The sequence below is a fragment of the Kogia breviceps genome, chromosome 14, assembly GCF_026419965.1.
Source record: "Kogia breviceps isolate mKogBre1 chromosome 14, mKogBre1 haplotype 1, whole genome shotgun sequence".
Classification (NCBI taxonomy): Eukaryota; Metazoa; Chordata; class Mammalia; order Artiodactyla; family Physeteridae; genus Kogia; species Kogia breviceps.
Window position 1 is genome coordinate 37948165 of NC_081323.1, and position 15566 is coordinate 37963730.

The 15566-nt window shown below is 38.6% G+C and overlaps 1 long non-coding RNA gene across 2 annotated transcripts in view; it reads right to left on the reverse strand.

Moving 5' to 3' along the window:
* The window catches only part of LOC136792481 (uncharacterized), a 55438-nt gene extending 40653 nt beyond the window's left edge, over positions 1-14785 (reverse strand). For both annotated transcript variants that reach the window (XR_010836323.1, XR_010836324.1), the window contains exons 1-2: positions 14538-14785; positions 7773-8348 (exon numbers count right to left, since the gene is read on the reverse strand). This is a non-coding gene — a long non-coding RNA (uncharacterized lncRNA). The remainder of the gene's footprint in view (positions 1-7772; positions 8349-14537) is intronic.
* Between the last annotated feature and the right edge of the window lie 781 nt (positions 14786-15566).

Consider the following 15566-nt stretch of genomic DNA (forward strand, 5'->3'; position numbering starts at 1 on the left):
CTTCCCAAGTTAGAAACTGAAGAAAATACCCACTGCTTTCATCTACTTTCATTATTCTGAGTTCTACTGGTGTTAGACTAGGGTTGCTTAGCAATGTGAAATTACTAGGAAGAGGAGGACTAATTGTGGTATTTGTATGAGTTTCTAAGTAGAGCCTGTGATACCCCTGTCACAGTCTGGTGAGAATTTTGATCCGTGGTACTTTCCATGTTTTATTGAAGCCCAGGTTAAACACAGGTAACCCTCCTTAAGGATTCAATTTACTTACTAGGAAAGGAGTATATGGAGACATGATAAAGGTTTAGTTCTGGAATAAGTCACCCTAAATCCTTCCTCTCCTTCCCCTCCCTCACAGCCCTTTGAAACAGAAATCTACTGGCTGATAAAGAAAATTGGTATGTATTGGGACCTTCAAAAGAGAGGTTGCCCCAGTGGCCTGGCCCACATCACAAATCTCAACTTAAGTCAGCCCAAACTTATGGGAAATGCCTCACTGTCTAGGAAAGCTAACATATACCCTCCAGCTCAGCTTTAGCTGGCTCACCTTACCCTAGAAAACAGGACCTGCTCTCCTTACCAGGAAGTCCCCGGCTTCCTAGACAACCATGCCTTGTTTTCGAGTTGCTGTTTCTAATGCTCTTGTGCCCCAAATCCCTTGGGAAGGCTCCCCCACTGTTTGTGAAGCTCTATACTCCCCCAATCCATGTATTGTTTTCTCTTAAGAAAAGGACATCAAACTCATTACTAAATTGTAACATTTTTGTTAATTGACACAGTGGAAAAAAAAGGGAGTCATCAGACCTATGGCCCTGTCTGATCTGGATGATCCTTCCTTCTTAACCCATTAAAAATGGAAAACAAATTTTAAAAGTTTGAAAAAAAGTTCAGTTCAATAACACATGGAGATGAGACAATTCAACATTCTGCTGAGTAGGGCACTAGCAACAGCAATAAAGAACAAGTCAGATGGTCAGAGAAACTCATGCAAGCAGCTGGATGAAGTCAGTTCCATGCAGTATCCGTTTTCAGCCTTTGCCACGGCTACACCCACACAAATGAGCATCAAACTTTACCTTCACACGTTCAACTTAAATCGCCCACCAAACTTACCACATGGACCAACCAGCCTTTGGTACTCACACTTCATTTTTAACTGCTTTTTATCCTATAATCCTTTCTTGTTTTATTTTCTTTAAACTTAGAAAGGGTGATGCAGTATAAAAAATAAAGTTTGTCCGTAGGTCCTTTACAAGCACAGGGCCACATCAGATTTTGCTCAAGACTCCAATATGCATGTATGAATATGTTTTCCTGAAACCTTGCTGATATCTACATACAAAGGATGAGTAATGATTCTTGAAGAAAAGTAAAATCTTTCAATCTGATTATTTCCTGTCCTGGGTGAGAGTCAGGAATGCATAGAGGCTAAATGCTCTTCTCTACCTCACTCTCCCATCCCTCCAACAGGTTAGCCAGGGTGTGTTCTCATGGCGAAGGCAGCTGTGCGCTAGTGGAAGCAGAAACACACATATACAGTTGGTTTTCAAGCTTCTGCATGTATCCCATCTGCTAACATTTAATTGGCTCAAATTAGTCATGTGGCCACAGTCATAATCAAGAAGCACAGAAACAGACTCTACCACCTCCTATGTCAAAAGGTGTGGTTACGAGGAGGAGAAAGGAATTGAGTCATGAATGCAGTGAATCTATGACACCGTAGATGTGCTCACAGTCACAGATGATAATATAGAGACCCAGAGAATGTGTTGGAGATGAAACTAGAACCCAGGTCTCTAGACTTATGGTTTGCTCCTCTTTTTATGGCACCCACTGCCTTTATTTTACTAAATAGCAATAACATGACTGATAGAGATAAGTCATAATCAATTTTATTATTATCAATTATAACCCCCTACTCCCTAAAATAGTGCATAAGAAATACCCTATCTATAAAATATGTGTGAACAGCTTTGAACCAAACATGGAAAACTATTCCCTGTCTGATATTTTAGCAGTTAAGATTTTATGCTATTAGAGAGCACAATGCAAACCAGGCAAGTATTAGAAAAAGGGAAGCATAAACTATGATGACTGGAGACACTTACAATCTACTTAGAGTTGGCAGATTTAGCAACTAAAAATACAAAATGCCAGGTTAAATTAGAATTTCATAAAACATGACTAATATTTTAGTGTCTTGTGCATGTTTTGGAAAACACATACACTAAAAAATATTCATGATTTATCAGAAATTCACATTTAACTGAGTATACTCTATTATATCTGGCAACCTTATATTTACTAGGAGATTTAAGATACATACAAATCAAAACTAACAATGTGTGATATACATGCCTATATATAATATTAGTAATAATTCATTCCTAAAAATTTTTTTCAGAGGAGAATTACTGTAAGTATTCAAAATAAAATTTTATAATGAAAAGTATTGTCATATTGGCAAATTAATTAGCATCTTCAAAAAACAAACTTTTCCATAAAATGAAATAAGAAAGTACAATAGGATTTCATATGCCTATAGTTAATTCCATGATAGGGTTTGAGTGCATAGGAACTGAACTTCATAAATGCATAATGAATTCGCTAAGGTTCTAGGGCCTTTAATGTACTTTTAATGGACTAGAAAAGTGAAAACAAAGAGAAAGAACTCTCTGGATTCCACAAAAATGCTGTCTCACAGAGTGGATGTGATAAGAGGATATGGAATAATTTCTTCTCAGTACTTTTCGGTGCTCCCCTGGCAAGGGGACCATCCCCAGTGGACTCTACTCCAGGCACCCTCTCTCTAGGGACTCCAGCCACAATGCCTGTGACCACATATCAGAGCCCATTGTTTGAAGGGAAGAAGTAACTAAGTAGCTGGGAGAATCCAAAATTTTTTTTAAAAAAGTAAAGTAAAAAACTAAAATTAAAACATAAAATAAATGTAAAAAATTTGTGTCAATATAAATCGGTAGACAAGATGAAGAGTTAGTAACAGTCTGGTTCTATCAACAGCTGTCAGTGGGAAGGAACTGAAAAAAACAAAAACAAAAAAACTTTCTCCTAAATCTGGCCAAGCTATCTGTTAAAGCTGGTTTCCATTAAATATTTGTTAATTTAATTTATAAAAGCCAAAGACCAATGGTGGCTGTCTGCTGCACACAATAGGGGCAGTATGTGTACAGGCTGGCTCTCTGCCAGTATATAGTATCATACAGACTAGTGTCTTGTATGTAAACATTGTTTGAATCTCTAATAATCAAAACAAATTTTTTTAAAAAACCCTCCATGGCTCCAATATCCTTATAATGCAGAACAAATACTGAACTTCCTGTGTCCAGTTTCTGTATTTAGACTGTGGGTCTTCTTGTTGGCAAATCAATGTGAGCAGAGTTTGTTTCACCACTTTCATTAGGTCAAAGTTTTCACTTCCTCTAGGGAGAGAGAGGAAGTTGCCACTGAAGGAGAATCAACTCTGTGTTATATGCTTTATGGTCATTGCACTGGATGTCACATTTAATAAAATTTCTCATATTACAAGTTAAATATTGAATATGTACAGCTTATGGACACATAGTGCCTTATGGATATGTTGGATATTACTTGCAATGTGTGCTATGATTATATATAAAACAAATATAAAAATAGTGGTAAATAAAAACAGTAGTATAAATTATGTAATATTCTATTACAAATATTGATTGTCATAATTAATAGTATATGCTAAATAAAAAAGTTGAAGGGAAAAGTAAGAGGGAGAATATTCATTCTCTTTTCCTGGCTTCTATTCAGTCCATAAATATTTCTCACACAACTTCTCTCCCAATGAGAGAAGCAGATGTTGTTTTTTTCACTCCACCAACCAGGAAATCTTTATTGAGTATCTTCTAGGTGCTCTGCACTGTGCTAGATAGAGTGGAGGATAAAGAGCAAATGTAAGAAAGGTTCTCATCTCCAGAAGCTTGTGGTCCATCTATAACGTCCCCATGATAGCTCTGCCCTGAGGTTTTTGTTATTTGTATAACAACCTTCTCCTACTGGCCATCCAGTGACCAACAGTCAATGTGGAGCCCATTGGGTGGCTATGGTGAGAACCACTGAGATACAGGGCAACTCCATCCATCTATTTTCAAGAATTATTTATTAAGTACTCACCATGTCCCTTCAGTATTTGTCTGAACTTGAGTGTGTGTGTGTAAGAAAGAGACAGGGAGAAACTTCACTTAAATAGCTTCAACATGAAACTTAATAACTGTAACCTGAAAGGGTCACTTCAGAACCCATATGATCCACTGCTGGGTGTCTACTAAAGGAAGTGAGTAATTAAGGGATTAAAAATCAGAGTGGAGGTTTGATATAACATGGAAGAATCAACAGGTTAATTGACTGTTGTTGTTGTTTTGCTCTGTTTTGTTTTCCAATGTTAACTGGTTGCCATGATATTCTGTGGGTGTCTTTTAATTCCCAGGCCAGGACGTCACTTAGGCATGGGGAGAATGTGGTTTGCTGATGCAAAACTTATCTGTGTGCAACACTCATGTGGACTTCATTTCTATTAAAATAATATGTTTTATTTAGCCAATGAGTTGGAATTTTTTTAAAATTCCTTTGTACTAAAGTCATCTCTGTATCTCATTTTAAAACCAACCCAAATATCTTAGGTCCAAAGAGAAGCATTCAATCGACACTTTATCAAACTGTAGAACGTTGATTTGTTAAAACTAATGTTTTTCCTTTATTTTTTTACACATACCTTTTACTTAGTTATTATCCAGCCCAGTACTTTTCCATTTGGACAGATGGCAGAGGCAAGAGTCTGTGACAAATGAGACTATTCACACCTACTATATGGCATCAAGTGAGCAAGTGTTGGCAGCTGAGGTCCATGAGGAACAATTGTGGATTTGGTATCTGAAGATCAAATTCCAATGTCAGTTCTGCTTCTTGTTTGATTGACATTGGGTAGGTCCTTCAGTGGCTTCTGGACATCAATCTTCAGTCTTTAAGATAAAGATGATGCAAGGCTGGTAGTGTAATGGGGAGGGTTGAGTGAGAGAAGAGATGCAAAAATGCTTTATAGTAATACCACTAAATGAGGTTGGAAGAATGCTGTAATATGGCTTCTGAAGCTCTATAAAAAGGGGCAGAACCACCCAGAAGTCTTCAAACAGAATGATCTTTGTTCTCTTCATGACCTCCTGATCTCTGTCTTCCACTTGCCTTTTAGTCACCCTGATAACAGAACCATTCTGGGTTTCTGTTTCCAAGCCCTCGGGAAGAACCTGAATTAACCACATAAAATTGAAGAGTATTTCTTTTTTTGTGGTTATCCTTACTCTTGATTTTATTTTTTAATTAACACAATAAAATTGACTTTTGGGGGTGGGTAAAATTCTGACTTTTAACATACATGTAGGTTTGTGTGACCACCGCCACAATCAGGATATGTAACAACTCCATCATTCCAAAAACATTCCCTGGTGTCACTCCTGTGTAGTTGTACCTCCTCCACTCCCTCCCTTGAAGAGTATTTCTGATTGAAAAATCAATGGTAAGAAGACATCGGTGGTTGAGAGAATTTAAGTCAACAGTAAAAATTCCTTAATAATTTATTCTTTATCAGCTTAAAAATCTAAAGTGCCTTAGATTTAAAATCACTTGCCAAATAAGAGAATTAACAGAATTCAGAACTACTGAAATTAAATGTATACAGAAAAGTTGGACATTTTCAACAAATATACTCAGCAACAAAACTAATAAAAATCACTGTTGTTAAGTAATTCTACCCTGAACATCCTACCGACCAAGCTTAAATTTTGAAAAGGAAATAATGTAATTCTCATCATAGAATATGAATGTAAGACAAGCTTTACTTCTGGGAACAAATTATAAAGGAGATGCACTATTCCTTTTTTATTGAGATATAATTGACATATAACATTGTATTAGTTTTAGTTGTACAACACAATGATTTGTTATATGTATATATTACAGGGTGATTGCCGCAATTAGTTTAGTTAAATCTGTCACCACACAGTTACACATTTCTTTCTTGATGAGACTTCTAAGAGCTACTTTCTTAGTAACCTTGGAATATACAACACAGCATTGTTAACTACAGTCACCATGCAGTATACTACATTCCCAGGACTGATTGATCTCATAACTGGCAATTGTACCTTTTGACAATCTTCACCCATTTATTCATTTATTCTTTGTTTCTGGGACCCTAATCAAGATATACTGCTACAATTCTCAAGCTGTGGGATATCCCAGAAATATGGTGACATGTCAAGTGTAAACATAAAGGCACAGATGACTTAGAACACGAACTTAACAATTTGGGGTAAAATTAACATGTTTATATGTTTATGTTAATGCAAATACATGTCATGACATAGGAGCAAACTTTTCATTTGCTTTTACAATAAAACACATCCAGAAGTGTGTTCTTCTGCTGATCTTACACCCGAAACTGCAGGAGCAACGCTGTAATTCTCTGTCAGTAGAGTCTTTTTGCAGAATTTTCTGATATAATGACAATATCTTTAATAACAATTTTAGAGAAAATGCTAGTGCTTTCCCATGCAGTTATATATATCCTCCACAAAAATCCAGGGCAGAGCATGAAAACATGACTCACAAAGGTGCATGTTCAGAAAGCCAAAACAAGGAAGTTTTGGGGGGGCCAGTTTCTTGTGCTCTGCCTCTAAGGACTTAATCTACAAATGTGGTCCTTAAAGAACCTGCATCAGAAAATTCTGGGAATGCTTACTAAAATGAAGATTTTTAGAATATACCTAAGACCCAAAAGATGATCACTTCTGGTGCAAAGACTCAGGAATCTTCCTGGGAACTTATTAGAGGATTGATACATAAACACATGGAAGTTTGCAAACAATTTACGATGGTTGAAGGGATTTAAATTCCCCTCATCTAACTTTATTTTGTATCACTTTCTCAGCTCATCTTTTGACAAGAGCACGGTGGCAGCTAAACCTCTAACAACTTTTTGAGCTGGTTGAAGGGAAAACCATACACTTCAAATACCAGAACTCTAGGTGGAAATTTTACTCTTCTACCATGGATATCGTGAGCCTGACTTGTAGCCTTGCTCATTTGGGGAACCAGTGACACTCACCTGAGAAGGGTTACCGGGGTCACTACAAAGAAGGTCAAACATTTTCTAAACCCCCCTTCAATCTGCTTAAGTGCCTGGACAAATACTTGAATGGAGACTACACAACAGACGTTTATTTCCTTTCACAAAAATCAAGTTCCCTAGGTTCTTAAGAGATAGCATGGCATACCACAATATGGTTCTATGGTCTGTTAGTTTTGTATCAGACTTCCTCAGGAAGATCTTCTCAGAGTCTTTAATTTATTCATTTGCAGGGTTTTAAAGAGGAAGGTAAAAATGCAACCTATTTTTTTCTTGAACTTATCAGGCCAGAGACCCTTTATGTTGGACAGAATCTTTCAAGACCCACTTTCTGTATCCCCCTGCTACTTGGAGTAGGATTCAGAAATCAACATGGATCTGCATCAGCCTCCTCTGGGAGCTTGTCAGAAATGCACAAACTCGAGCCCCCCACCGCAGAACTACTGAAACAGAGTCTGAGGTTTAACAAAGTCTCCAGGAGATCTGTACACAGGTCAAGCCTGAGAAGCAAGGCTATAGAACAATTTTTTAGAACCAGTGCCAAGGACAATGACAGAAATGATTTTAATGTGGAAAACTTCAAGAATCAATCTTACAGTTCATTCACCTTGGCTCCTGAAAGACTCCGGTGTTGCTTCCAAGGAACATCTGCTCTGGCGCAGGGATTTTTCACTGGGAAAATGACATCTGAAGGCTGCATGTAAAGCAACTCTTTCTGCAAATGAGAAAAGTACAAGGCTGTGCTGTGGTTCATAGCTTTCTTGACCCAGGGACAATTTTGATTTGCACCAAAGCTGCCCCATGGAGATGTGAAAAGAATTAGAACTTTGTCTACCATTTGAATCTGCTCTCCTGCAGAAAAATAGCCCATTTCCCAGCCGCAGCTGGGAACACATCATCCTGTTTTATCTGATGAATAATCACAGCTTTTCCAAATGACTATTCCCCAGACACTCTGAGTCCCAAGCATAGATTCTGAATCAGGTGTATGTGAAATACAAACAGGGCTCGAGTCGGGAGGGAAAAGATGAAGCTCGAGCCTTAACAAGCAAAATGTACATGTTAATAAAAGCCCCGCACGGCCTCAAGTCCATGTAAGGTATGGATCAACCAGCAAGAGCAAGGTTCCCATCGGAATCTTCCCAGCATACAGCCATGACTCATGCCCAGAGCCATCTTGTCCCTGCAAGAAAAGCATAAATCATCATCCATTCTTAAAAATGGTGCCAAAAGTGCATTTTATTCAAATGCATTCCTTAAAATAATTTTAGAGGAAATAGTACAAGAATATTCAACTGACAACTGAGTCTTTAGTGTTCACATCTGGAGTGAAGAATGTGTCATGGGTGGTTACAGTGGATTCTAGAGATGCTGGGAATTCCTAAACAAACAAAAATCCATGAACATCAGAGCTGGTTTTGTTCTTTTGAAGAGGAAATTTTGTGCCTCAGTCACACCTAGGAAGAGGACTCCTAAGCTTTGTGATGCAAATCATATCGTGTTTTTCTTTCCTTTTGTGTTCTTCTTTTCTTTTCTTCTTTCATATTTTAACCAATAGCTTGAGGGGAAAAAAGTATTTGTCATAGATTCCTCTAAACCTTCTCTCTCCTATATCCTTTCCACTAACATTCAGACAAGCTCGGAATTCTTTCACAATTAAAATAAAGCATCCGTGACTCTGTTTCTCCTCCTGCTACCCCCTCTTGAGCTAGCTTGTTAAAATTCATTTACAGGTCCATCTCCTCTGCCACTATGTGGTCTCCGTGCCCCAACCTCTGAGAGGGGGATTGTAGGATGTGACCCCAGAAACAGCAGTAGAGAGTAGAAGACTATACCGGGAAAGGGCAGAAAGTTCACAAAGAGGATATTATAAAACCAGTTACCATTGTGGGCAACCAGTGCTCAGAGAGACAGTGTAGAATATTCTTTAGAGTTATTGCAACTGAAGGGCAAGGAACTGGGATATTCAGTTATCAAATTCCTGTCTGTCATGTTGGAGGGCTGTTCCCAGGGACATTAACTCTATCATTTTGGCTTGCCCTGTGGTTAGGCTAAGGCTGCTCTCCAGCCTAAATACATAGATACGTATACATGTACACACATACCTCAAGCAAAGCAGCCTTTGGAATACAGAAGTGACTGCCAAAGGGATCTGGACAGGACACACACAACATCTCCTCCACCCTCTCTATTCGACCCCTGCAAGAGCTCTTGCTAAGCACTAACGTGGCTAAAACGCTTAGACTTTTTCCAGCAATTGCACTGCTTGATGTATTGGTTCATAGTTTAAAGACTCACAGCCACTGCTTCCTTTTTGAAGTTACGTGACACCCCAACTTTCTGGACTTTCTCCTTTCTCTCCTGCTATTCTTAACGTCCTTGATGACTCATCTTCCTCTACCCAAACTGGAAGTGCCAGGTTGCTCAATTGTGCTAAGGACTTTCCTCTTTTCCTCCTACCCTGGCTTGCTGGGTGAACACATCTCCTCCTATGGCTTCAGTTACCACCTAAAAAATTGACTTACAAATTTATATCTCTGGTGGCTCAGACCTCCTGACCAGTGAGGCTGATGGCCCATGCAACATCGGACATCCCACAATTGCTTCAAATGCAACGATTAGGCCCAAAAGCCATCTTCTGTCTCTTGCTTTCCCTGGAAGAAAAAAAATGGCCCTCATCTAATATTTCTTAACTCAGTGAATAATACCACCTTCCACGTGGTTGCACAAACTGGAAAACCAGCAGCCATGACATATGTTTCCCTGTTTCCTGCCTCCACAACATGTATTTCATTATTGGACCTCATCCACTGGATTCCATCAATGGATTATTTCTCTTTTCAAATTTATTTTATTAAAGTATAGTTGATTTACAATGTTGTGTTAATTTCTGCTATACAGCAAAATGATTCAGTTATACATATATACATTCTTTTTCATATTCTTTTCCATTATGGTTTATCACAGGATATTGAATATAGTTCCCTGTGCTATACAGTAGGACCTTGTTTATCCATCCTATGTATATTAGTTTGCATCTGTCAATCCCAAACTCCCAATCCCATCCCTCTATCCCCCTCACCTTTGGCAAACACAAGTCTGTCCTCTATGTCTGTGAATCTGTCTCTGTTTGGTAGATAAATTCATCTGTGTCATATTTTAGATTCCACATATAAGTGCTATCATATGATATTTATCTATCTCTTTCTGACTTAGTTCACTTAGTACGATATTCTCTAGTTATATCCATGTTGCTGCAAATGGCATTATCTCATTCTTTTTATGGCTGAGTAATATTCCATTGTATATATGTACCATATCTTCTTTACATCAATGGATTATTTCTTAAGTCCTTCCACTCCTGTCCATTTCCTAATCCATCCTTACCTCTTACCATAGTCTAGCACATGGCTTCCTCGTGGATCTTTTCTTCACACTGCAGCCTGAGGGAGTGTTTACAATAAAGCTCTCTTTTACTGCCCTTGGATCTGACTCTTGTCTGCTGCCCCTGTGCCATCCAGCACTACTTTCTACCTAGGCTTTCCTGTTTCACCAGTGCTTACCTCTTTTTGATTTGGAAAGTGCCATACTGCCTCTGGCCTGGGGATCTTCATAACTGCTACCCCCCTTGACCTTGAAGCCATTTCTCCCAGCATCTCTTTCCATTAACTAATGTCTACACATCCTTCAGATATAAGCTTAACCATGACTGCCTCAAGGAAGCCTTTCCTGTTTTTCCTGATTCCTCTAGGAAAAGGGTTCGTTCCCCCATTATTCCATTCTTTAGGACATTCCACCGAAATCCTTGACTTTTACTATAATTATAATTAATTATTTGTGGAATTAATTGCCTGCCTCAGTGTAAGCTCTCTAAGAATAGGTACTGTGTCAGTTTAATTTACAGCCAAATATCAAGCACCGTAAACAATGCTAATTACTCAATGAATTTTTTACTAAGTCTGTTGACAATTCAAAAAGTTTAACTGTGCCAAGCTTGAGTTACATTTGCTCTTTGGTTTTATATGCTACTCCTCTCCTTCCATTTATAGGATATTGAACATCATCCTAAGAATAATAGAAACATACATGTATTAGTTTGCTGGGGCTGCTAAAACAAAGTGCACAAATGAGATGGCTTAAACAACAGAAATTTATTGTCTCAAGTTCTGGAGGCTAGAAATCTGAAATCAAGGTGTCAGCAAGTTCTGTTCCTTCTAAGGGCTGTAAGAGAAGGTTCTGTTCTAGACCTCTCTCCTTAGCTTATAGAGGCTGTCTTCATATTCGCATGGTGTTCTTACTATATATGTATATCTGTATTGAAATTTCCCCTTTTTATAAAAATACCAGTCATATTGGAGTAGGATCCACCTTCATGACCTCATCTTAACAAATTACATCTGCAATGATCTAACATCTGTAGCATACAGTTATGACAATATCTAAGGATTTTCAGCAGCAGGGTTAATAAACAACTAGATCCACATTGCTGATAGATCATGATTGCTTTAGGGTGAAGAAAAGATTGGAGGGGGCAAGATAGGCCTGGTGGAAACTAGGGGCCTATTATAATGCTTACAGCAATGTCCACGAGTGTAGTTTCTCTATTAGCATTGCCCAGGATCAAAGCTCTATCCCACTGAGTGCCAGTAGTATAAACTTCACTGCTCTGGGGTCAGTTTTCATAGTTATATAATGGCTACATTTTTAGCATGACATAGTTTATAATGTTGGAGGAAAGAACCACAACTAGATTGACCTGTGATCTGACATAGGAACTTACATTTTCCCACAATATCTCAGCATAACACTGAAAAAAGAAAAAGAACTATTTCAAGTTTTTAAGGTCGAATCAGACATTGAGATGGCTTGTGACAATTTTGTTTATACGAATATATTTTGTGCCAAAGAAGAAAAGTGTGGGCATTATTCAAACATTTCAGTTTTCTATTAGTATGCAGGCATTTTGTAGGACTATCCAATAGAAAAATGGATCTTGGATCTTTATAAAGATAAGAAATATGAACTGGAGTGGAAGCCAAAGAGTCATCACATTTAAAACACCCTCTACTCTACTTCTGTTCCACACCAATCCTTTCTTTTTTCTTCCTTTTCCTTTCAATTACATAGCCTAATCCACACCCATATTTTTATCACTACAAATAATGGAACTCTGGGTCTTGTCCCAAGAGGAGAGTTGTCCAACTTATTTTTCCCTCCTAGTCTTTGGCAAGTCCGTTGGGTGACCCACATGGACACCTCAGAGGGTGGTGCCTCCCACCCCCTTAAGCCATAGAAACAAAGCCTTAGCCATTGCATACTCTTGGCTCTTGGCTTTGTCATAATTTTGATTTTTTAAACATTATTTTGTCATTAACTCATTCCACTTATGTAGGGAGAATAAGCCAGAGATAGTTAAGGAGTGCCTCTGATTGTTCTGGGACCAAAGGGAAAAAAAAAAAAAAAAAACAATTACAGCATTGCTATTGCCTAATGTACAGAAGACAATGGCTATTTTGCCATGGTAGAATTCTGAATCACAGGACAATGTAATTTATTTATTCTATAAATTGTACTATGCAGCAAGCCAAATCAGAACAGTCTTTTGGACATTTTAATAAGACAAAGGAAATGAATTATTTTATATAGGAAGGAGGCACATCTGAAATTATTGAGATGATACACTTATGCTAACATTAGATATTAATTAACCATGGGATCAATTTCATTTTTTATAAGGCTAATCTCCTACCTCTCCCTTAGAGATGTACAGATTGTAAACTATGAAAAATAAACAATATGTGATATTATTTTTGGGGTATAAGAAAGTTAATTTATATTTTTCCTGTTTAATAGAATTTGAAGGGAAGAGTGATAAATAGAAAAGCTACATTATAGGTACCTGTTTTGTTAAAAGGAGAATACATACAATCTCATACATTCTATTAGAAAGTGGAAAATGGTTGATTCACCATTTTGAGTAACAGAAGAAACTAGCGTTCAATGGGAAAGAGAATGAGGGTGCTCACATAAATGCTTCTCAAACTTTAATGTGCTTCCAGTTAAAGAAAACTAGGATTTTATATGAGCAAAGGTAACAACATACAGATAGAAATGCTGTCAAGACAACCCAAGGGAAGAGCGCTGATGAGAAGAATTTACTGCTGGGTCTGCAAGAACCAGTAGAGCTGATGAAATAGCCATGGGCGTAGTTTGAATTAAGGCTTTGATTGCTGTTGTCATTGTTCTTTGGCTTCTCCTTTTACACATTGACATGGCCAAGACTTATGCATTAAAAACTAAACCAGAACAATGGCTTCTGTCAATCCTCATCCTGCCCATGTATGATCCCATTAAGGTGGGACGTTTAAAAATGTCAGTTAAGTGCCCCCAAAAGTTTTAGCCAAAATATTTAAATAATAAACTTCTGTGTAGACCCATTGTTTGGAGAAACTGAAATGGATTTCATTCTAATTATTCTTTTATCATAACTAATGTCTCAATTGCCCCCTTTTCCAGAGAATTTCCCTTGGCAAAATGGCAGCCATTTGCCCAGGAGGTCACCTCCCATACCCACTGCCAATGACTGGCTGACATGAAAAATGCAAAATGCCAGCCCGTCACCTCAAGGGAGGAACAGATGCACGGTGTCATTCACACTCCAGAGCCTCTATTAGATCAGGCTAAAACCAGAGCCCAGCAGAGACCACATCCCAGCCTGGCTCCCTCCCTGACCGTACCTGCTTCCTTCACCCCAACCCCTTCTTCTGAGAGCCCTAATCCAACAAATCACATGCATCTGAATCTCTTTGCCAGTCTCTGCTTCTAAAGAAGAGGACCTAAATCAAGCTATAGTTCTTGATCTATTACAGATACATTGTTTTCACATATTTATTTCATTGACTTCTCAGGACTATCCAATTTGGAAAGCCAAATAGGGTAGTCATCATTGAGATGACTAGAGACCAGGGCTGAGCCCAGGTGTTTTTTTCTGTTTTCTAAACATAGTCTATATTTCGTATGCTAAATGGCTGCCTTAGACAGTTGTGGCAATAACTTCGTCACAGATCACCAATAAAATTAATAAAGTAGTTACAGCGTTCATAATTTGAATGAATGTGCCCTCCCCACATTAACATGTCCAACAGTGAACAGATGTTGCCCAGCGTTTCCCTGACAGAAAGTGATATTTTTCCATTAGGAAAAAAGGAGATGAAGAAGGGAGAAGGAAAAGAAATGAAATAGAAGGGAAGGAATGAAAGAATGGAGGAAAATCATAGGGGAGAGGAAGGGAGGAGAGAAGGGAGAGAAGAAGAGAGAGAAGAGGGAAAGACAGGCAGACAGGCAAACAGAAAGAAGAGGCCACGGTACGTACTTGTTTTAATAGGCTTTTAGCCTCTTAGGTGATCCCTGGTCTTGCTTCTTGGCTGGAAAGGCACTGCGGGCCATTTCTCCTCTCTGATTCTTTGCAGTGTGGAACAGTTGGAAATGCTTTCATCACAGGCTGAGCTTCAGTGCAGACTTGGCTGAGAATCACTTTTCTGCTAAGAACAGTGAGGAGTTTCCAGGGAGGGCTTGTAAACTAGTTATCTCTGTTAATGACCACATCTGTGTGTGCATCTGCAGTACGGAAACATGCCACGTAATAAAGAGGATCTTGTGGTCTCTGCCTTTCTGCTGTGTGGGCTTGCCCTTCCCACCACACTCAAGATGCCCTTTACCTATGACAAAGAATCAGAATACAGAGGAGTGATAGCCCACCCATAGGGTGAGAAGGAGGCTGGTCTGTTTTTCATTTGGTGTCCCAAGCAAGGCCAAATATCATAGGATTCATTTAGAAATTTCTTAAGACTTCTAAAATGAGCCCACTCCCAAGGCACTGACGATGCAGAATGCCTCCCATGTGCCAGACTCAGCAACAGCCTGGAATATTTTATATCACCTCAGGGGAATCTCACAAAAAGCATTGAACCTGGCACCCTGGTCCTCATTTCCCAGAGGGGAAAACAGTCAAAAGGGTAAAACCATCTGTCTAAGATCAGGCATCTAGGAAATGAAGAAACTCAGCTTCAAAGTCAAGTTAGAAGGATTTCTGAGTCCAAGGTCTGCTTTAACAGAAGCAGGGACAATGACTTCTCAGGTACCCAGCACCATCTGATTAAAGGGACACCTCTGCACCTGGAAGAAATGATACTTGCAATGGTTATTTGCCTTTGAAATATCTGCTCTGCCCAATTCCCAAAATTCTGTAGAGATCTACCAGCCCTCCAAAGAATATGACAAGAATCACTATGTCATGTAGAATATTTCTAAACCACAAGACAGGGTAAGTAAGGTTGGAAGAAAAGAAAGCATGGAAATGGCCTGCTATTACAAGGATTACTCAAGATGACTACACGTGAAA